The 22,459-nt window shown below is 35.1% G+C and overlaps 2 long non-coding RNA genes across 2 annotated transcripts; both read left to right on the top strand.

The window, feature by feature from the left end:
- Window positions 1–3,820: 3,820 nt before the first annotated feature.
- On the top strand, window positions 3,821–5,910 carry LOC110386333 (uncharacterized). The gene is made up of 2 exons (XR_002431540.3): window positions 3,821–4,538; window positions 5,203–5,910. It is a non-coding gene; the product is annotated as an uncharacterized LOC110386333 (long non-coding RNA).
- A 7,093-nt stretch (window positions 5,911–13,003) lies between these two features.
- Window positions 13,004–15,191, top strand: LOC110386330 (uncharacterized). The gene is made up of 3 exons (XR_002431529.3): window positions 13,004–13,141; window positions 14,245–14,396; window positions 14,999–15,191. It is a non-coding gene; the product is annotated as an uncharacterized LOC110386330 (long non-coding RNA).
- The last annotated feature ends 7,268 nt before the right edge of the window (window positions 15,192–22,459 follow it).

Here is a 22,459-nt window from a genome sequence, read left to right as displayed (position 1 = left end):
GAATGAAAAAAGTCACAAATATTGTTAGTAATATCGTAACAATTGACAACCTAACAAATAATCTACATATGCTTAGTCGTTTCCAAAAATAATCAACATAGTATTTTCAACTTATTATATAGTGGCAGTAGTATATGATGAAAGTACCGGGCACTGGTCCGGGTATTATGATCTAAATTTATTATATCACCTTCGAAATTGTCCCCTTCTAAAATAGTATACTTGCTCCAAGGAATAATCTTATGATCAAAATAATATTACATCTCATTTTTTGAAATCGACTCTGTATTTGTCGCAAATTTTCTTTTTTGTCAGCCATCGATCGAAAAGGGAAAGGTCACTAACTAACATCTTAAGATTTGGAAAAAGCAAATGTCAGCCAGACCCGTATCAAGAGAATATGGTAGCTGTTCTATGTTGGGTTTTAGAGTAGAAATCCATTCACAATGATAGTCTTGTGAGATGGTGCGTTGTCGTAGTGCAAAATCTATGGGCTCTCGTTCTTCATATCTGGTATTTTTTAACGATCTTTTTCCTCAAATGCTGCAAAATGCTCAAATTATATTTTTCACTCATGTCTCAGTTTTGGGCATAACATGGAGGTAATTAAAAACGCTGTCAATAGCACCTCACTTTTGATCTAACAAGGCTTCAAACACCTTACCTTTTTAGACTATAGATTTTTAAGACCTACCTTTTCAACTGTCTTTTGCACAATATGTCACTCAGGTGCACATGCTTCTGGCCATTTGACCATTTGAATAGTCAATTAACATCACAGTGCTAACGCCTTATGTAACATTTCAATAATACCACAAACATTTAAAATTGAGTACATTGTTTTTACGAGCACAGGTGTTAGATCCTAGACCTATATTATGTTAAAAGCCCATAAACATAAGTACCACTGCCCATTTTATGACATGAGGTTGAAGTATCAGATGCATTAGAATAATGGCAGAAATAGGCGTGACGTTATATGCAGTCTTTAGTTTTGTGAAATTATGAAACACTTGTTTACCACTGTTACATACTTTATAAAAACGATGTTCAAGATTGGAAGCTGTCCCATGCGTTCATATATGTCAACGTTATTTGTATTCTTCAAAAATATGCAACCCATAAATATTATTATCTATTTGATCAAAATCATTTACAGCTCAAACTATACTGTAAATACAAACAGAAAACACATTACGGAGCATTCTTTTTAAAAATCAATTGGGAATACCACCCCTTGCGTATCCCAACAGGAAAATTCCATTTTCCGAATACAAAACCGAGAACAGACGACACAAACCTAAATACCTTGTAAGTAAACGAAGCGCAATAAGTAAATAGCATTTTCTGCTTTGAGGAAATTTGAAAACAAACGGCCGATGAAAAACCGAAGGAACAACTTTCAACAGATTTTCCGTTTACCGACGACACCGTTCGGAATTATTTAGATTATGTTTTGTTTACTACTGTGTTGCTTTGTTACTGAGTGAGCATTGTACAAATTTCTTTATAATCAATTTACGTGCTAAATCATTCACCTAAAATCAACTAGGTTTTACTATTTTTTAAATACAATAAACAAAAAAAAAATTATCACTAGTAGATACCATATTAAAATTAAAATCAAACAGTATTATTATAAATCAGTTTAATCAAATATTTACAAAAAATATTTACTGCTGTGTTACTTTACTCAACCGACACAATAATGAAGGGATTTTAAATCGAATCATTACTTGTGATGAAAAGTGATGAGAAGCAGAAGCGCCCGTTGCAATGGCTAAGCCTTGAAGACCCAGCTAAATCCTGCTCTAAACGAAAATAGACTCAGATAATGTTACTTGTGCGTGTTTGATGGACTAGCACCGGTGTCGTTCACTACAGCTGTCTAAAATCTGGCCAAGCGATTACGGCACATATCTATTGTCAGCAACTGCAAACCATGAAGGAGGAATTAGCTGATAAACAACCGAGATTGGTCATTCGCTCTAGGCCACTGCTGCTTCACGACAACGCAAGACCACACACTGCACAACAAACAACCACTGAGTTAGATGAGCTACAATTGGAATGTCCACGAGACCACCGTACTCCCCGGACCTTGCTCCAACAGATTTTTCCAGAATTTGGACAACTTGTTACAAAAAAAAAAATTCAACTCCTATGCGGCAGTCGAAGCCGCCTTCAAAGAGTTTATTGATTCTCATCTCCTATGAGATGACAAAAATGTATAGATAATAACGGTGCATACTTTGATTAATTAAGTATATTGTAGAAAAAATAAATACTTTATATTCCTCCCGTACAAAATGCCAACATCATATGTAAGGACCTAATATTGGACATTTTTAAGATAAGTTTGCATAGAGGTTCCGAAGAATAATAACATTTGGATTAAGTTAAGAATCGAAGAGAAGAAATTAATCGTTTTTTCCCAAATACCCAACAATGCTTAGATGACGTATAACTGACGAAAAACCTGAAAACTACATGTGCATAGAAGGAGGCTTCTGTTCCATAGTGTATAGCTTTTTTTACTAAAAATAGTAGCTAATAAGCATACAACCAATATTCTTATTAATTATTACGGACATCCATGCACCAATCCTAGTGGTATCATTTTAAAGCATTGTTAAGAAAATGTTATAATTCCCGGGAAATAATACGAAAAAAATACATTATATGGTGGCAAAAAATTATCTTTTGAATGCATGGTAGATAAACGGAGCTATTCCAGATACAAAACGTTGACCCTGCTCCAGCGTCGAATGACGCAGCTTCAAGAAGGTAGCTGGCTAAAGATGATAAGAGATCATGATAAATAAGTCATAATATAATAAGTTATAATTATGAACATATGAAGTCGTCGTGGCCTAAAGGATAAGAAGTCGGGTGCATTCGTGTTGAACGATGCACCGGTGTTCGAATCCCAGGCTGGTACCAATTTTTCTAATGAAATACCTATTCAACGAATGTTCACGATTGACTTCCACGGTGAAGGAACAACATCGTGTAATAAAAATCAAACCCGCAAAAATTATAATTTGCATAATTACACCTTTTGTGAGTCCGCGCGGGTAGGTACCACCGCCCTGCCTACTTCTGCCGTGAAGCAGTAATGCGTTTCGGTCTGTAGGGTAGGGCAGCTGTTGTAACTATACTGAGATCTTAGAACTTATATCTCAAGTTGGGTGGCGCATTTACGTTGTAAATGTCTATGGGCTCCAGTAAGCACTTAACACCAGGTGGGCTATGAGCTCGTTCACCAATCGAAGAAATAATAAAAATAAAGCCCGTTTATAAAATATCTATGTTTGTTTTTTTATATAATTACACTATGCCAACCATCGAATTATCAAAGAATGACTAACTGCATGAGTAATTACATTCGTAAAAAGATAAAATAAAAACAGTCATGCAGATATTGTTTTGACTTAAATTATTATACGTTGAGTTTAAAAACAATTTATCATGCTACACAATGCAATATATAATTAACCCTCGCTCCAAAAAAGTTTTGAAATTACTTACATTTTACTAATAATGTATTGATTGATTGATTGATGGATTTTTAAATATGCTTGTTACCAAACATCTTCCATACATACTTCGTGTTTAAATGGAACTACCGTATTCATTAAATGACGGTAAATTAGATATAAAAACCGGATCATGACTATTCTTCAATTATAATTAAACAACTATTCGAATATCCTATTGTGACGACAGACATTGTTTATAAAAATACCGATATCTACTGATTCACTATCAGATAATCTAAGGTTTGTTAGCAATTAAATATTACCTTAGCTGCTGATTCAGATATCTTTGTGGTTTTATACTAATGACTTTCACTGTTCAACATTTTGGATAAAGCTATTAGTAAATCTTTTGGTTTTTTATTTATTTGAATTGCTGCTAGTCCACGTAAAAAAAAATTTTTTATAGACCTAACCTAAAAAATATGTTTAGAAGAACCGGAAACGTAAGCTAGCTATTGTCTTCGAAGGTAATCAGACGATGAGCATTAGCAATAAAAAAAGCTGCTACCTATCACTTATGATTCTTTTCAAAACAGTTTGGAATAAGGACATATTAAATCGCTCAAGAGAGTCACAGTGGAGGAGAATTTATTCGGGCCGTCCAGATGGTATGTGGCTAGAATGACCGGATAAACTATCCTGGATCATCTCAAACGATTTTACAGAATCGGCAACAAGCTACATCAAAAAGTACGTAGGTTAAAAGCCAAATCAATACAGGCTGGCATTATTAGCGATTCAAGGCAGAGTGTTGAGGTATAAGCTACACAAAAGAAAATAGAGTTGCTAATAAAATGTAAAATTATCTTGCTATTAGTCACAAGCTTCGACTCCGATAACAGCTTTATCGCAGAATCGATATCAGATACGCCCATAGATTAAAAACTGAATGATAAATAGTAACATTGATCCAAACATCATTATTCTTTGGAGTTCTCAACTCTGAATACACAAGTGACTCATTTATTAGCGCAGGGCAGAAATAAAATTGTAAAGGTAAATATGTCAATAAAATAAAAACTATGTCGTCCTTTTTCCAAGAAATATTCTTACGAGTGAATTGTGCATTGTGAATTAATTTCACTTTATCGTGCTGATGAATAAAATTTGTCAATAAGCAATATTTAATTTATCGGTTTTCGCGAGTCCTGGACAAGATGAAAATTACATTTACGCTATAACCTCGGATTTATTGTTATTTTAATTTTGTGTATACCATTCATTTTCGTGGCCACGGACGACGAACATTTCATTTTGGTGTATTTATAAGAACGCATTGAGGTTTATGTGCCATTTTCGTATTTGTAACCTATTCTTAAGGATGTTTTTGAAGTAGCTCGTAAGATTAGAGGCAGTCCAGTTTGCAGCTCTAGCCACCTACTAGCTAGCTTCCTAGCTAGCCTCCTAGCTTCTAGCTTCCTACTTACTTACCTCGTGTTCATAGTAGTAGTATCTAACTAGACCCTATCGAACCCATTAATATCTAATTTAAGTGCATTAATCTATCCGGATCTCATTCGCAATCGAAGTTACTCTTTGTAAGATATTAGCATACAAGGCTTGCTTACGTATCCGGTACCATTAAGACAGAATAAAATTATAGCTTGGGGAATTTGAATGTGGAATGTTTAAATAAACTAACATAAATATATGATTACAGGAATGCCACCTCCTCACGCGATGCCATGTGGCCCACACTGTGGCACGGGATACTGCGCCCCACATTGCTACCACCGAAACCATATTATGGGTCCCCATCCGCCGCCGCCACACCACCCACCCCCGCATCACTTCTACCCGCATCCACCACACTATCCTCCGCCTCATCATTACCCCCCACCACCACCAATCCACCACCCTCCACCGCACTATCACTACGATCCCCACCATAACCCATCACAAAATTAGATGCGTTAAGCTCTCAAAAAAATTATTAAAAGGTCGAGTTTTCTAGTAGACTTTTGCGTCTGTGACGATGAAGCACATAAATATTTTTAAACAGCAATAGCACAAAGGATCAAAAGTGCAATTTTAATTAAAGTTTTTAAAAAGGGTGATAATATTTAGATTTTTTTATCGATTATTTATCTGATGTATTATATAAATAATGAGTAGTATATTATTCTTCATATTTTCTTTATTTGTCATGAGTTGAAAAGAGCAAAATTTAAGTGTGAAGCAATATTTGATTTAGATCTGCAGTAGTTAGTATAAGTGAAATTTACATTAGGCGATAACACAGACACAATTTCCATGAAGTACTTATTTATTTGTAATCTAATCAAATTATTCATATTAATCTTTTTGTGAATTTATTTTATCAAGCAGTGCGATTAAGATAATATAAATAAAATACAAATTTAATCTACGTCTGGTTTTATTCCTCAAACGTTTCTATGCACATTCCTCTGATACTCCATGGAGTTCTTGCATTTGGAAGGTAATAAACCAACAATTGAAAGAAACTAAAGAAGAAGTTCAAACCAGCTGACAAATAATAAGGAATGTTTTCTTTTCCCCGCGACTGAGAATTGCGATGAAAAAAATGTTCTTATGGAGAAAGTTTTTGTTGGTAACAATATTACGTAACAGATGTGTTGGCTAGTCGTGGCCACAAAATATATTAAGTTAAATTATTAACAAGACTATTCCACTGAAAGGCAGTAAAAAAGCAACAATATTTCATAGATTTTTTACATAGGAGTAGACGGACTGACGGACGAGTTCGCGGAGATGAATACCATAAAATTAACGCTTATCTGAAACAATTTCAGTCCTTCCACAGTATTGGGATGCCAGTTTTCCTACCACATGAATAGCACATAATTTAAGTATCCGGAAATTAACGAATACAGATTTGTGTTTAATCCTATCCTAATAAACAGATATAAAAATAATCCGTACCTTAGTAATACCTGATAAGACTTTTACATCTATTAGCACTTATTCATCTATATACATAAAAGAAAGTTGTACAGTTACACTATTTATAACTCGAGAACGGCTGAACTGATTTGGCTGAAAATTGTTTTTATTTATTGCTTTGATGGATGGACGAGCTCACAGCCCACCTGGTATTAAGTGGTTACTGGAGCCCATAGACATCTACAACGTAAATGCGCCACCCACCTCGAAATATAAGTTCTAAGGTCTCAGTATAGTTACAACGGCTGCCTCACCCTTCAGACCGAAACGCATTACTGCTTCACGGCAGAAATAGGAAGGGTGGTGGTACCCATCCGCGCGGACTCACAAGAGGTCCTACCAAAAGTAAAAAAGATAGAGAGTGGAGAGGTAGCTTAGAACCAGGAAAAGGACATAGGATACTTTTTATCACGTTCCCGTGGGATGTGATATAAAACGTGGTATAACAAAACGCAACTGATATGGAATAAAAAAACGCAACTGACAGCTAAACGTAATGTAAGTCTGTGGTTAATTATAGTAGAATTTTAAAGTTGACCGGTTGATGTGTTTGTTTCGAGTTTCTATTAGCTTATTGTGCTGAGATATAGCCATGGCTTTCTTAATGATTACCTATCTCAGCACAATAAGAAAAATTTGATCTTTACTGACGAAGCCGTAATGCAACTAGGATTCGAAACAAAGTGAGTGAAAGGACAGAAGAAGAAGAAATAAAAACATTATAATAGTAATTTTATACCTTTAAGCGAGCAATTATTGTATATTAATATATATGTATATAGTCTGAATCTCGGAAACGGCTCCAACGATTTTCATTAAATTAAGTATACAGGGGATTTCGGGGGCAATAAATCGATCTAGCTACGATTTATTTTCAGAAAATGTCGTTTTATTCGTGTTTTCAATAATCAACTCTTCCCGACATCTATTGGCGAATAATAATACTATTTTTCTTAATTGAGGGCAACTAACCGCTTTAAAGACACAACAAGATGGCGTTATCAAAAAAAAAACCGAGCAACGCTCGGTCATCGTCTAGTAACAACTAAAATACATGACCAATAAAGAATCATTAAAATACTTTATTTTTTAATTTACATTAATTATCCAAATAAAAAATTGATCTGACCAAAATCAGTTCGTAAACACAATAAATTTCGCTCATACAATTCGTTCGCATAAAATACGCAGAAAGTACTTTTAATATTGTATTCGTTCACAGTTCGTTACACGTGTAAAGAAACGGAGAAAGCGTTTTTTTAAAGTGAATTACGTACTTAAATGGCAAACGAACTGCCACTTTTTAACATTACCTGGAACACGTCTTTATTCGTTGATATTCATAATACAAGTCGCTTGTCATCTCAATTCAACAAATGCAAGCATCAAAAAAGTCGTATGGTATTATTATTATCTATAGGTATATCCTTTGTATCCCTTTTTACGAAAATTGCTCGGACGGAGGAGTATGAAATTTTTCACACTTATAGAGAATATAGAGAAGAAGTGCACAATGCTAATATTTTTTAAAAATAATGCATAAAAAATACATTAAATCAATAAAGAAAACATTACACACACTACATACCATGTATTTGACGCACACACGCATGCATACTATTTATAGTCAAACTTTTGTTCTTGACGTCTGTGGTCAAATTGAGAATAGATTAAATATTGTTTATATTTATTAATATTTTTTTAGTGTACCCTTGGCGAAATTTGTGATTATAGAAGTATAAAATACAATCATAATAGTGTACAAACTTACAATTCCAATTAATTATAATCGTATTTCGATTACTACGGGACCTCTAGTTATTATTATTATACATCTCTTACCTTTTCAATTTAAGTATCATTTACCTTTCTTTTATAAAAAACACATCAATTTTAATGAAATTTCGATGAATGAAAAAGCACAACTTTTGTCTGATAAAACACAAATTTAAGCTGGTTTAAAATTTAGGTAGGTAAGTACGTGGTGTTGCGAGTCCGCACTGGTAGGTGACACCACCCTGATTATTTTTGCCGTGAAGCAATGTGTTTCGATTTGAAGGGTGGGACAGCCGTTGTACTATAAAAACGAAGACTTAGAATTAAAAGTCTCAGCCCACTGAGTTTCTCGCCGGATCTTCTCAGTGGGTCGCGTTTCCGATCGGGTGGTAGATTCTGCGAAGCACTGCTCTTGCTAGAGTCAGTGTTAGCAACTCTCCCAGTTTGAATCCCGTGAGCTCACTTACACGTTAGGGGTAAAGCTGAAATAGCTTCTCAAGGCTATCAGGATAGGTAGAAAGAAAAAAAAAAGTGTGTGTGTCCGCTCCGACGCACGACTGGAGTTTACTGGATATAAAAAATTAAACGAAACAATACGAGAAATAGTTCTATATTACGACAACACGATACACTACAGATTATTAACAAATTAACGAGACACAAAACAAACGACTAACAAATATATGAAAATACAATAATGAGAGAAACGCGCGATCAGTACGAGGCTTTGTGGCGGACTGCCGGCGCAGCAGCCCGGCGTCACCTGCGATAACGCGGCCGCGCGTTGGCTCCTGATTGGCGCGCGCACGCATCACGCAATCAGGAGCCAATCAGGCGCATAACGCATTTCGTGTGACATGCTAGTACGATTTTGGTCCCCATAATTTTCATACCCCGGGCCTATATATGTAAATCGATTCTAAAGGAGTAAACTCCAATAAACTCCAAAAATTGAAGTCTCATTTACATTGTTGTTATCTATGGGGTCCGATGGCCAATAAACACCAGCTTTGACGTGAGCTCGACCACACATCAAAGCATTAAGAAAAAAAAACGAACGTAAGACTTATATGACGATTTAATAAGTAGTTAGAAAAAAAATTGTAATTTTGCACATACATATTTCTTTTTTTAGTCGACATATTCGCTGCATGTATCTTTGAGTTCATTAATATATTAGGTTCGATTTACAGAATTTGAATTTTCATATGTAAGCATTAATCGATCAACCGAGAGTTACCAGGCAATTTAGTCGATTTGATAGTGTTACGGTTCGCGTGCTGAATTTAAATGTAAAGGCCCATAAAAGGCCCATAATTTATAAGTATGTATAGCCATCAATCTATGTTGGGGTACATAAATAACATATAAATAAATACGTAACATCAATTTTGGAAACTTTTCGACGTTACGCCGTTTCCTGAGTTACGATTATGGCGATCGGCCGTCGACATCCGGTGGCGTTGCACTAAACCTACCGTTTCCGGTAATTCCGAAATACTGTGGTTAACTAACTATTCTCTTAATTGCCTACTGACTTGCAGTTTCTGAAAAAAATCAATATTAAAAACAGCATATTTGTTTCAAGCTATCATTCGTATTCCACTAGAAAATGTGTTATAATAAAACAAACCAGCCAAAATTTACAATTGCTAAATAACTGAAATATAGACCTGAAGAGTCAAAACTAGCGGTTTCTGAAACAAATCCATATTAAAAACAGCATATTTGTTTTAAGCTATCATTCGTATTCTACTAGAAAATGTGTTATAAAAAAACAAACCAGCCAAAATTTACAATTGCTAAATGACTGAGATTATAGACCTGAAGAGTCGAGGTTATGATAGCAGCATTCCGTGGTGATGTCTAAGATCCGATAACAACTTAACACTAGGCGGGCCGTGAGCACGTTCACCGCCTAAAAAAAGGAATCTCCTTCAAAATAACCAACAATCCGAACTATATTTTTTCAGCAAAAGATATATCACGTATACATATATAGATTGTATAACATCATATCTTAATAAATAAAGCTAGTGTAGCGCCAAAGCACTCTATAATCAGCTGTGGATGGCAACTACTACTCGTACTAAGCAACATGAAAAAAAAAACGCGAAACAAACGTTGTGCAGCTCACCGTCTATACTTAATTAAAAACTTAACAACAGGTCGCTTCCAGCCATTTGCGGCAAAAGAAATACAATTCTGAGCGTACCTCTCAACAATAGCCATTCAAAGCTGAACGCGTTTAAAGTCCAATGCAATTTCTCTACATTTTATTTTCGCATAAGCCCTCTGAGGATTTTGGATACGTGATTGCATGTATTTTTGTTTTTGTTTCATTTTGAACCAGGCCTGTTGAACTAACACGGATTGGTATTAATTACTATTTATACGTAATTAATATTTTTTATTTCTGCATTTTTGTTTATTGCTTACATGGGTGGACGAGCTCACAGCCCGCTCGGTGTTAAGTGGTTACTGGAGGCCATAGACATCTACAAAGTAAATGCGCCACCCACCTTGAGATATAAGTTCTAAGGTCTCAGTATAGTTACAACGGCTGCCCCACCCTTCAAACCGAAACGCATTACTGCTTCTCGGCAGAAATAGGCAGGGTGGTGGTACCTACCCGTGCGGACTCGGAAGTCTTACCACGATATGCAGACGACTTTACCAACTGATGTTTAGTGATCACACATCCTTTTTGAAGTTAAGAATAAGAATAAGAAAGCCGCTGCAATGGGAAAGACTTCCACAAAAAGTATATCGTTTAATCAAAATTAAATTTACAAACTTATTGACTCTTCGGGCTCTTTGGGCTCTTCCGTAGTTACTTAATACTAAGTGTGACTTAAGTTTATTTACTGATCTACGCAATAAATAATTAAAAAAAATGGGGAGTATGAAAATAATGTTATTCTTGTACTTAAAGATGATAGAGTGTAGTGGTCAGTCTGACTAAGTGATCAACTTATGTCATGCGTAATCGGTAATACCACATGTATGTGCCTTGCCTTAGAAAAATTTTTCTGAGATGCTCTTCAAATAATCGACATAGAAGTGATTTTGCAAATCCAAAAAAACACAAATAATAAGGGAAGTGATGATTATACATCTACAAAGCATACCGATACACGAATATTATACGAAGAGCTCGAAAAACAAAATGGATATCGTCTTACGGAGGCATTTTTCTTCCGTCGTATTACGTTCGCATAAATATAACGAAATTAAAACAGATTTCCCATATAACGAAATTTATTAAGCTCGGAAATAACAACAAAGCGAATCCTGTGCGTTATTGTGGCTCGTTTCGATGCAAAATGCCGCTCCGTTGAAATATGCGACACCAAATGAAATCATAAATTCCGGTAAATACGAACGAAGGAGGCGAATGGAACACGACCACTTTGACCTGAGACTATTAAGGCGTGCGCGTCTATTGGAATTACTATCGAAAAAAATTTAAAGGCTCTAAATGAACTGTCTTATCCAATGATACATCGCCTACACATTCACATATAAGTAGTAGGAAAATTATAAGGTCGTCAAAATATAGGTACATAATGCAGAGATTGTTTAAAATAAAAAACTATATTTAAAGCAAAGTACATTTGACAATAAAAATAGGTTAACCTCGTTACCAATCCACATGAGTTTTATAAAGTGATAGCATCAACCTAAACTGCTGATATTACAAAAATAAATGACTGAATTTTTTTGTGAATCATTGATAGAAGTACTAATATACTAGTGGCTACCAAATAATAAATTAGTAAATAATTCGGAATTCGTCGTACCATCTCAACATACGTACGTGTAACATAGTTAAAAAGCCGCAGTAGATTTGATCTACATAACTGTCGCTGGTTTCGGCTGATATGATTTGGGAAACCGCAGTATTGCAGACGCTTATCCAGGATGTTTTTAATACGTCATGGATGTCATGAGACGAGTTGACTATTCATGTTATAGCCGTAAATTTTATAATTAGTATTACTTAATTAAAAAATACTTCTAAAAAGTTCTATTTTAAAAAGTACAGTAATCTTCAGTCACCAATTGAAACACAGGCCCATTAGATCCTATAACTGTTGCATTAGACACTTTCAGCTCCAAGGTAGGCTTAGAGAAAATGGTGACCGTACTCGTCGAACTCGCCAAAGAATTCAACGTTCAACATAACCCATGCAACAGCCCGCTGATTTTCTCACCGGTCCTTCTCAGCGGATCACGATTCAGATCCGGTTGTACATAGATTCATTCGCGGAGCAGCTTCTCTTGAGTTGCTAGGTAATCCTTTCTTCCTAAAAAAAACCCAGCTGAAACATGTTCACTGCAGGACGGGCCTGCTTCTAAATTAATATTTATTTATTCATCATTCATTCTTGAAGTAAAATTAAAGTGGTTATTTCAAATATTCAAAAAATTACAATGAAAATATTCCAAAGAATCATATAGTTAGCGTATCGGATTGATAATGGCTTCGTCTACTTATTTATGACTATCAAGAAATGTCAACTCAATTTGGTACATCAGTTTGAGACCGTTATAATCCAATCATTACGAGAATGTTAAGGCGGTTTTCAAAATAGACTCTCCTTCAAATTCATAACAGGATTAAATCTAATAATATTCCACTTTATCCATTCAAGCGTGAACGTTATTACTTCATAAGGATTACGTATGTATGTATATTCATTATTTCTTCTATGACGTAAGATGACAAAATATAATAAGCATACTAATTCACGACTCAACTTTGAACAACGCATCATTCAATTTTCCCCACTTACAACATTTTGAATTAAACTCTCTTTGATATTTTATTAGCATACTTGTACCTGATGTATTACTTGTCACGATGATAGAAGAAACTAAATCCATATGTAATTGTAAGTGCTTACCATTATTGAATATAGTGAATACAGTGAAACGAAATTTTTATTAGGAAGTAATCAGTATTGATGGAAAAGGGCAAGTCATAGCGCTAGAGTAACATTAAGGCGGGAAGTTCATTGCAATAGCAGGAGGGAAATTGTTCTCTGGAAACGCATAGTAGAATACCGTAACAATTCTAGGAAATACGTACGTTTGAAAGCTTCCGATTACATTTATTTGAAGATAAATTTTGAAAAGATTCCGAATATCTTTCTATATATGTGTCTTTCTTGTGACAGGCTAGTATATTTTTTTTTTATTGCCCTTGGAGGCAGACGAGCATACGGCCCACCTGATGGTGAGTGGTTACCGTTGCCCATGGACTTCAGCAATGCCAGGGGCAGAGCCAAGCCGCTGCCTACCGAAAATCCAGACTGGATGTCAATTTGACTAATTGTCATTTATTCGTAGCATGAAGTGTACTTACAAGAGCTCATACTTTAACCGACAATTATTAATGCAATAGACGACAATAAAAATACAGCTAAGCGTAGCTCATAAATAGTATTCTTAAAGAATTCAACGAATAAATTACATAGCTTTAGACGGGTGAAGTTGATTCCTAAATTTGAGATATCATTTACCCAATCATTCGTAAGTTACTAGTAGAACTAGTCCTCCCCCAGTAGTCGAAATTCGACTATAATTCATTTAATTTATATGTTGGTACACTATTATGATTCTATTGTGAAAGGTTATTTATTATACTTCTATAATCACAGGCTTTGCTAAGACCACACTTTAGACAAATATTACTAAGACAAACAATATTTAATCTATTCTCAATTTCACCACAGAAAGCAATAACAAAAGTTTGACAATAAACAAATAGTACGTGTGTGTGTCAAATACATGGTGTGTGTAATGTTTTCTTTATTGATTTAATGTATATTATATGCATTATTTAAAAAAATATTAGCATTGTGCACTTCTTCTCTATATTCTCTATAAGTGTGGAAAATTTCATACACCTCCGTCCGCGCAATTTTCGTGAAAAGGGATACAAAGTATTTGCTTCACGTATTAATATATAGATAACGTAAAAACATCGTTTTAGTGGGAGATTTCATTAATATATTTCCGGAGTTGTGGTCTGCACGTCTACCGGCGAAGCTGTGCTGCGCTACAAATGCGAATCTAATGCTGCTATAAATCTCTGACCCTCCTGCGCATATCCTCTTGCCCGCCCGACTTCCTAAGCCCCGGAAAGTAAGTGAACGTACTGAGAATTAGTATCGATTACGGAAAGGGTATTTCAATCAGTCTGCATTTGTAGAAATCAGTGGTTCGAAAAAGAATAATGTAAAGATATATTATGCTCGAGTATCGGATAAGAACTTTCGTTTTAGAACGCTTTTCCGACTTAATCTCGCATATAATCGAAACCGGCTATTTCGAAGACTTTGGTTTACATTCTCGGCTTTTTTGTAGATTCTTATAATTAATTTTAACATAAATAATGAATAATAAATGATGATGCATGTCTTAAAATTAATTATCGTAATTAATAATAATTTTAACTTTCTTTTTTAATTTAATATATTTTAGAGTGAAGATACTGACAATAGTCCGGTAAACGAAATAAGTAGATATTTTTATTGTTCTTAAGCAATAGACATGATCCAAAATTCTGAGATTTCCCCAAGTCGCATACCATAGTCGTAAGAAACAATTTATTTTATTCCTTTTTACCACTTTTGACGTACTCCGTACCAACTTTACATTTTTGTTCACGTCATAAATGACGTTGGTTGCATTCTTTTTTTAAAAAAATGACTTGAATAAATTCCCTTTGGACCTCATTTTTACAGAATTTGAACTGAAAATATACAAGTTTCCGTTACTGGAGTCCAACTGCGAATCTCGCTCGCATTCCGCATACATTACTCTCGAAGTGCGCTTTCTACGAAATTAAATTTTGATGGGTACCCGGATAACGAGGGTGAGCACACTTTTTCATAACGGTAACAATTTCATCAAATAAAATTAGAACGAAAAATTCAATTCCTTTATTTTTTAAATATATGCACTAAAAAAATTGTTCTTAAAAATATAGGTCCTGTAAAATATGTATAAATCGCAAACTATAACATGCAATAATAAGTTATCTTATAATATAGTGATAACAACCGGTTCTCATCATGTCAGACGAAATTACATAGTTTATAAATGCATGGCAAAATAGAACTAATATTGGAATATTTCAAGATATATTTAAATCACGATGTCATCAAAGACATAAGCGAATACAAACTATCTAACATAATGATATAAAATAATAATACACAGTCACCTAAATCCTAGCGATTATCGAATTATTCTGAAATATGGCGAATACCGTAAGTCTTACTCAAGCAAAAATAAATTGGAATACTAGGGGTTATAGAAGAGAATTTCTTATTTAAAAAACTCCATGTTGTAAAAACTGAGCCCTAGTTACGACCGAATAAATTGGCGGAATTTATAAGCTTTTCGCATTACTGTGATCAATGGAGGCTTCGTAGCGACAAATTTGTCTTAGCTTTTACCTTATATATATGTAATAATATTCGGTATTCATATAAATCAACAAAATACAATGTACACTGGTTTTTAATGCTCTGTATATGATTCTCTGAACAGGGCGCTCCACGCCAAAGCTTCGATATTAGTAATTAATAAATTAATAAGTAAAAAAGCATTCATAATTTACTTTTTACTAAATAACACTGGTACGGGGCTGATTTTAAATTATCAAATCAACCACCCTATATCTTGAGGCTGCGGAGTTGTATGAGGAGAATCGAACTCATTAAACAACGCCTTGTCCGCCCAAGTGTCCGATCTCCACACACACAAAGCACAGGGTGCGGTTAGCGCTACCTAACGCAAATTAAAGCCAGAGCCCCACGGGATCTCGGACCGGTAGTTGGCACATAGACCACATATCCAGAATCCGCCTAGCCAAACGCCACATGCGTCCTCCGAATACCTCGCTGAATCAGGACTGCGTAGGCGATCCCGATTTCTCTTTATCATGCCCATAAATAGCTTAACGTAAATGCGGTCAATCACAACTAGGAAATCATGTTTCACTTATTCAACTTTTATTCTAGAATAGGATGAGCAGTATTTCAATTTATTCAACAGACATAGGTACTTTACGTGTTAGCTTATATATTTTTTTATTGCTCAAATGGTTGGACGAGCTCACAGCCCATCTGGTGTAAAGTGATTACTGGAGCCCATAGACATCTACAACGTAAATGCGCCACCCACCTTGAGGTATAAGTTCGAAGGTCTCAGTATAGTTACAACGGCTGCCCCACTCTTTAAACCGAAACGCATTACTGCTTCGCGGCAGAAATAATGTATAGAAACAATCTTTAAAATACACAGTGACTTCACAATACTCGTAATGACGGTTCTAAAACAACCAGAGCTAACATATTACTGAATTAATTAGTTAAAAGCGACGAAATATTTCGACTATTAAAAATTCAAAAGGCTAAGTGGAAATCGGTGTTGCAGTCTACAATGCATTTAGCCTGTCGAGAGTGGACAGGTCTGGCTGTGCACACTTACAAACCTCGTCTGTTCCTCAAATAAACTGCTCTAAAGTAAGGGAGCTAGACCCACTAACACAATACTACATCAGATACCAAATAAATTTGATATTAAATGCAGTTACTACAAGAAACACACGGTACTTGATTTATCTTAAACCAAAATTGTGACAACTTTATCTTGTAAAGTTTTATGTCAACGGACACACTTAATCTATATATGTATATAAAAGAAAGTCGTGTTAGTTACACTATTTATAACTCAAAAATGGCGGAACTGATTTGACTGAAAATTGGTGAGGAGGTAGCTTAGAGCCAGGAGAACGACATAGGATACTTTTTATCACGTTCCCGTGGGACGTGACATAAAACGTGATATAACAAAACGCAACTGATATGGAATAACAAAACGCAACTGACAGCTAAACGTTATATATTCTATGGTTAATTATCGTAGAATTTTGAAGTTGACGTGTTTAAAACAAACAGTGTGGCGGAACAAAGTTCGCCGGGTCCACTTGTAGTGAAATAAAATGTAACTGAATGTTCCTATGATCATCACAGCTAGAGGAAATTTAATATAAAAACAGTACTTTTAAATTTTTATTCAATAATAGCCTTCACTTTAAAGCATTTTAGAAGTATGCATAAACTATTTTGGTTAGCCGTTTTTATTTAATTGACGTTTTGTTTATATTTTATAAGTACAACATTACACTTTAATCAATCTCTAATGAAATCGGAATGTGTTTTGAAATTATAAAAGGTGTACCTACCTCTTGGCGTACAATTGTAGTCAGACAAAACTGAAAATAGCGACCTGTAAATGTGAAATTGATTTTGACAGAATGCTGTATGTGAATCCAAGCTTGCTAGACTCTCAACTATTTCGAGATTTAGACGCCTACCTCTGTCCTACCTCCGAAGTTCCTATGAATAACTCACTAGAACTAGAGCTACGTATGTTCGTAACAGTAAACGGATATAAAATCTATTAAAAATAGGAATGTATCTTCCAAAATCCGAATGAAAAACGTCACGCGTTTTATTTCGTTCGTATTTTAGATGTCACGCCGCAATTTCCTGTTACTTTTATAACCAGGATTTAGTTTATATGGAAAATGTCAGAAATTGAATGAAATTGATAGCATAAATATGTAGTTTTAGATTTCAAAAGTAACTTTTTACCACAGTTTTCTTTTGAGACAAATGAAGACTCAGTGTTGATGAAGAAAAAACTATTTGGTCTAATTATAAGGACGTGTTACATATTTGTAAATATTTGTAACACGTCCTGTTCAACTACTCCTGTTCAACGTTCATAGATTTAAGAAAACTGTCAAGGAACGTTTGTGCAACAAGGCATATTATAAAGTTAAGGATTTTTTACTAGATGGCACTACGTGGGAATGAGGCGTTCGCTCCTGGCCTTTTCATTTTTCATTATTATTATTATTTATTTGAATTGTATTTTTTTGACTTGTTTTTTTGTATACTGTAAATATGTTTTCTTGTTTAAAAAAAAAAAAAAGAAGAAAATAGTTGAGAAAATACAAAAAAAAAAAAAAAAAAGCCCGCTGAGTTTGTTTCGCCGGTTCTTCTCAGGACTGTGGCTTTTTTGGAACCGGTGGTAGAGTTAACATTTTCTTTTACATTTTGACATTCAACAAGTGTGTTTTTTTTTTTTTTTTTTTATTGCTTAGATGGGTGGACGAGCTCACAGCCCACCTGTTGTTAAGTGGTTACTGGAGCCCATAGACATCTACAACGTAAATGCGCCACCCACCTTGAGATATAAGTTGTAAGGTCTCAGTATAGTTACAACGGCTGCCCCACCCTTCAAACCGAAACGCATTACTGCTTCACGGCAGAAATAGGCAGGGCGGTGGTACCTACCCGTGCGGACTCACAAGAGGTCCTACCACCAGTAATTACGCAAATTATAATTTTGCGGGTTTCAATTTTATTACACGATGTTATTCCTTCACCGTGGAAGTCAATCGTGAACATTTGCTGAGTACATATTTCATTAGAAAAATTGGTACCCGCCTGAGATTCGAACACCGGCGCATCGCTCAACACGAATGCACCGGACGTCTTATCCCTTAGGCCACGACGACTTCATGTTTGTCATGTTTGACATGTTTTTGATGACATCCAAGTTGAAATAAATGATTTTGAATTTGAATTTGAATTTGTACCCGCTTACTTTCTACGAATATTCTACTTTGAAAGAAAGAAAAGCTTCTGCTAGCTTCTGCCGAAAAATGCGTAGTCTGTTTTTTATTAAATCTATAAATAGATAAATAAATGCAGCTTCACAGGACAATTCACTATTTTTGCTCTTCTGTTTGTCAAACGATTTTCTTTCTTTTATTCAGTAGTGTAGCGTGCAACACTGGCACACCAAGTCGCATTCGGGCGTCATCGGGTGCTTTCGGAATTCCCGAACCCGCAGATGTCACCTGTGGGCTTGTGCGAGTTTTTTAACGTTATCGATAGCGTAAGAGTTGACTCAAATCTGTATGCAGTTGGAACAGCGCCCCTAGCGGCATACGTAAGCATACGATCCAAATTTGAGTTAACTTTTACGCTATCGAAAACTGACACACTGGACGTCAATCTAAAAAGATTCGCGCGCACAATTTAACTTTAGTCATAATAAGTGTGTTATATAAAAATTAATTTATGATGACAGTAGCTACAGTAGTTATTAGCGAGTTTCAGTGCAATCCAAAAAACAGTTCTGAAACACGTTTGAAATTTAAAAAAAGTCAATAATAAATCAAATGTGGTCTTATAGCGATTATAGTCGAATTTCGGCTACTGGGCGACAAATACTTAATATTATACTATTATCTATTTAAATTTCCCTTCACAAATTAAAGGCAAAACATGGCGTGCTAAATTAATTCCATTACATCTTAAAATACTTGCAAAAAACCATTTATTTTATACACTAAGAGGGCGTAGAAAAATTATAAATCTTATAAGTCATACAAAAATTTTGGTACAAATTACCGCAACATTGCACAAAAAGTAGTACGTTAAGCGGAATCAGTTTTTGGAACGAAGCTCCTTACTAGACGATGCGGAAGGGTACCCTAACCGGAAAAAAACGTCCGTAACGTAAGATTTTTATTTTATAATATAATTGTTTACATGGATGATCGAGCTCACGGCCCCCATACATAAATGCCGCCACACACCTTGCGACTGCGACATTAAGTCTCACTTTTATACTACGAGTATATAATATACTATATATTGTTAATAGATTTCTTTTTTTTTTCTTCAGTTCTGTTATTATTCGAATGTAAATTTTACGAGAACTTCTAAAAATCAACATTTCTTAAAACGAAAGTTAAAACGTTACCATACAAAAGGTTACGTTGTTTTGTATAAAGTTAGGTACGGTCGACGGGTAGTTTCGGAATCATTGAATGTTTCCTAAGTTTTGCGGAGATCTTGAAAGAACGGGTCTTGTTTTCATTGGTATGTTGTACTTCAGCGACTGACGTACACAAACTTCGCCTTTGGAAATACATAAAACTTGTACGTAGATTTAGGTATGTCCTCATTTAGCAAGGTACTTGAATTCAATACTTTGAACAGTGAGAAATGTTCAGATTATTTTGTTCGTATTCGTTTATATATTTTCATTCATTGAGAATTCGTTAAAATTATGTACTAAATAATAACAAACAAGGAAGGGATTACTGTTCAATTAATTCAATTGTTTTTATCCATCAATATTTATTGTCTACTAAAGTGTCTTCTGACCTTAAGATTGCTGCTTACGGTAAAGTCTGGTTAGAAACTCCCTCGCTATTTTTCATTTATTGCCAAAGCTTGAGGAGCATATCAGATGAACACTATAAAAAAACTTGAAGAATTGAAGAATTGCTATTAAAACCCAATGACGAAATAATTGCTTTATATTTAATAGAAGCATTGTAATGCTCACATTTGTGTACACGTTGCTTTCACAACATTGTTCGAGGGATTCATACGATCACTATAGACCTGGGATTTACGAAGGTACATAATTAATTACAGCTCCATAATGTCCCATTTCATGGCCATTATGGTACCCCTGAGCCTCGTCACATTACTCTGACCGGTATAATATCCTGTAATGTACATAATAAATAATACATTGCTGAAATAATGTCGATACTTTATCTTGAATGTACTTGTATTGATAATCGTCTCTTCATGCGGGTATATATTGTGTCTGTGAGTTTTTTTTATTGCTTAGCTGGGTGGACGAGCTCACAGCCCACCTGGTGTTAAGTGGTTACTGGAGCTCATAGACATCCACGACGTAAATACGTCACCCACCTGGAAATATAAGTTCTAAGGTCTCAGTAGGTATAGTTACAACGGCTGCCCACCCTTCAAGCCGAAACGCATTATTGCTTCACGGCAGAAATAGGCGGGGTGGTAGTACCTACCCGCGCGGACTCGCAAGAGGTCCTACCACTAGTAAAATAGAAATCGTGATAATAAGTGCAACATATTATAAATTTCGTATTTCAGTGAATCGCCCTTTTACGGTTGGCAGCGGTTTGGCTCTGCCCCTGCCATTTCTGACGTCAATGGGTGACGGTAACCACTAAGAATCAGATGAGCCGTATTCTCATCTGCCTACAAGGGCAATAAATATTCTTTTTCAATTATTTTACCTGTTAATATATAGTAACTATTATTTACGTTCTCTAATATCTCACAGCCTAAATAATTAAAAACAAATCTGTCTAGAATAGTTTGAATAAGCTTGAATGAAAACGACACAATGTTTCTGAAAACGGGATCCTTTTGGAATTACCGAACTGCCTGATTCAATTTGAATATTTTAAATTACTGTGTAATCAATCAATCACTTCGGACGGAGGGTTGCTCACCCTTCGAGCCTGAGAAAGAAATTTAGACGTAAAACACCGATTAGCTCTTAATTTTTATTAATAAAATGGAACACGAATAAACGCTTTTTTTTACAAAACATAATAATCATAACAAAAACTTTTTGAGTAAACTTTGCTTTTTACTTTTACGAAGACCTGTCATCCTTGACTACGAAAACTGTAAAGTAACTATTTGAAAGGTCAAAATTCGTAAAATAAAAAAGGATTTATAGAGAAGTAAGCCCTGCAAGTATTTTTAAACAAGTGCATGTGCTAATCTTATTTACTAAGCTCACCTTAATACCACACTTACAGATATCTAACAAGTGTATACTGCATTTTTTTCTTTTTTGTAAAGTAAATAGATAATATTTACAAGGAGCTTCTGAAAAAAACTTGTGTGCTGTTTCCATGCAGAAGCGAAACCTTCAGAAATTTGTCTCTTTTATCTAACATATCATTATTTCGGAAGCTAAATCCAACCGATGTGTTTGTTAACATGTTTTAGTGTCGCTTTTCGAGAATTATTTAAATTTTATTGATCTTTTTTTTTATTGCTTAGATTGGTGGACGAGCTCACAGCCCACCTGGTCTTAAGTGGTTACTGGAGCCCATAGACATCTACAACGCAAATGCGCCAACCACCTTGAGATATAAGTTCTAAGGTCTCAGTATAGTTACAATGGCTGCCCCAACCTTCAAGCCGAAACGCAGTACTGCTTCACGGCAGAAATAGGCGGGGTGGTGGTACCTACCCGTGCGGACTCACATGAGGTCCTACCACCAGTATTTTGCGGGTTTGGTTTTTATTACACGATGT

Source organism: Bombyx mori, chromosome 23 (genome assembly GCF_030269925.1).
Source record: "Bombyx mori chromosome 23, ASM3026992v2".
Taxonomy (NCBI): domain Eukaryota; kingdom Metazoa; phylum Arthropoda; class Insecta; order Lepidoptera; family Bombycidae; genus Bombyx; species Bombyx mori.
This window is presented reverse-complemented; position numbering and strand designations above follow the sequence as displayed.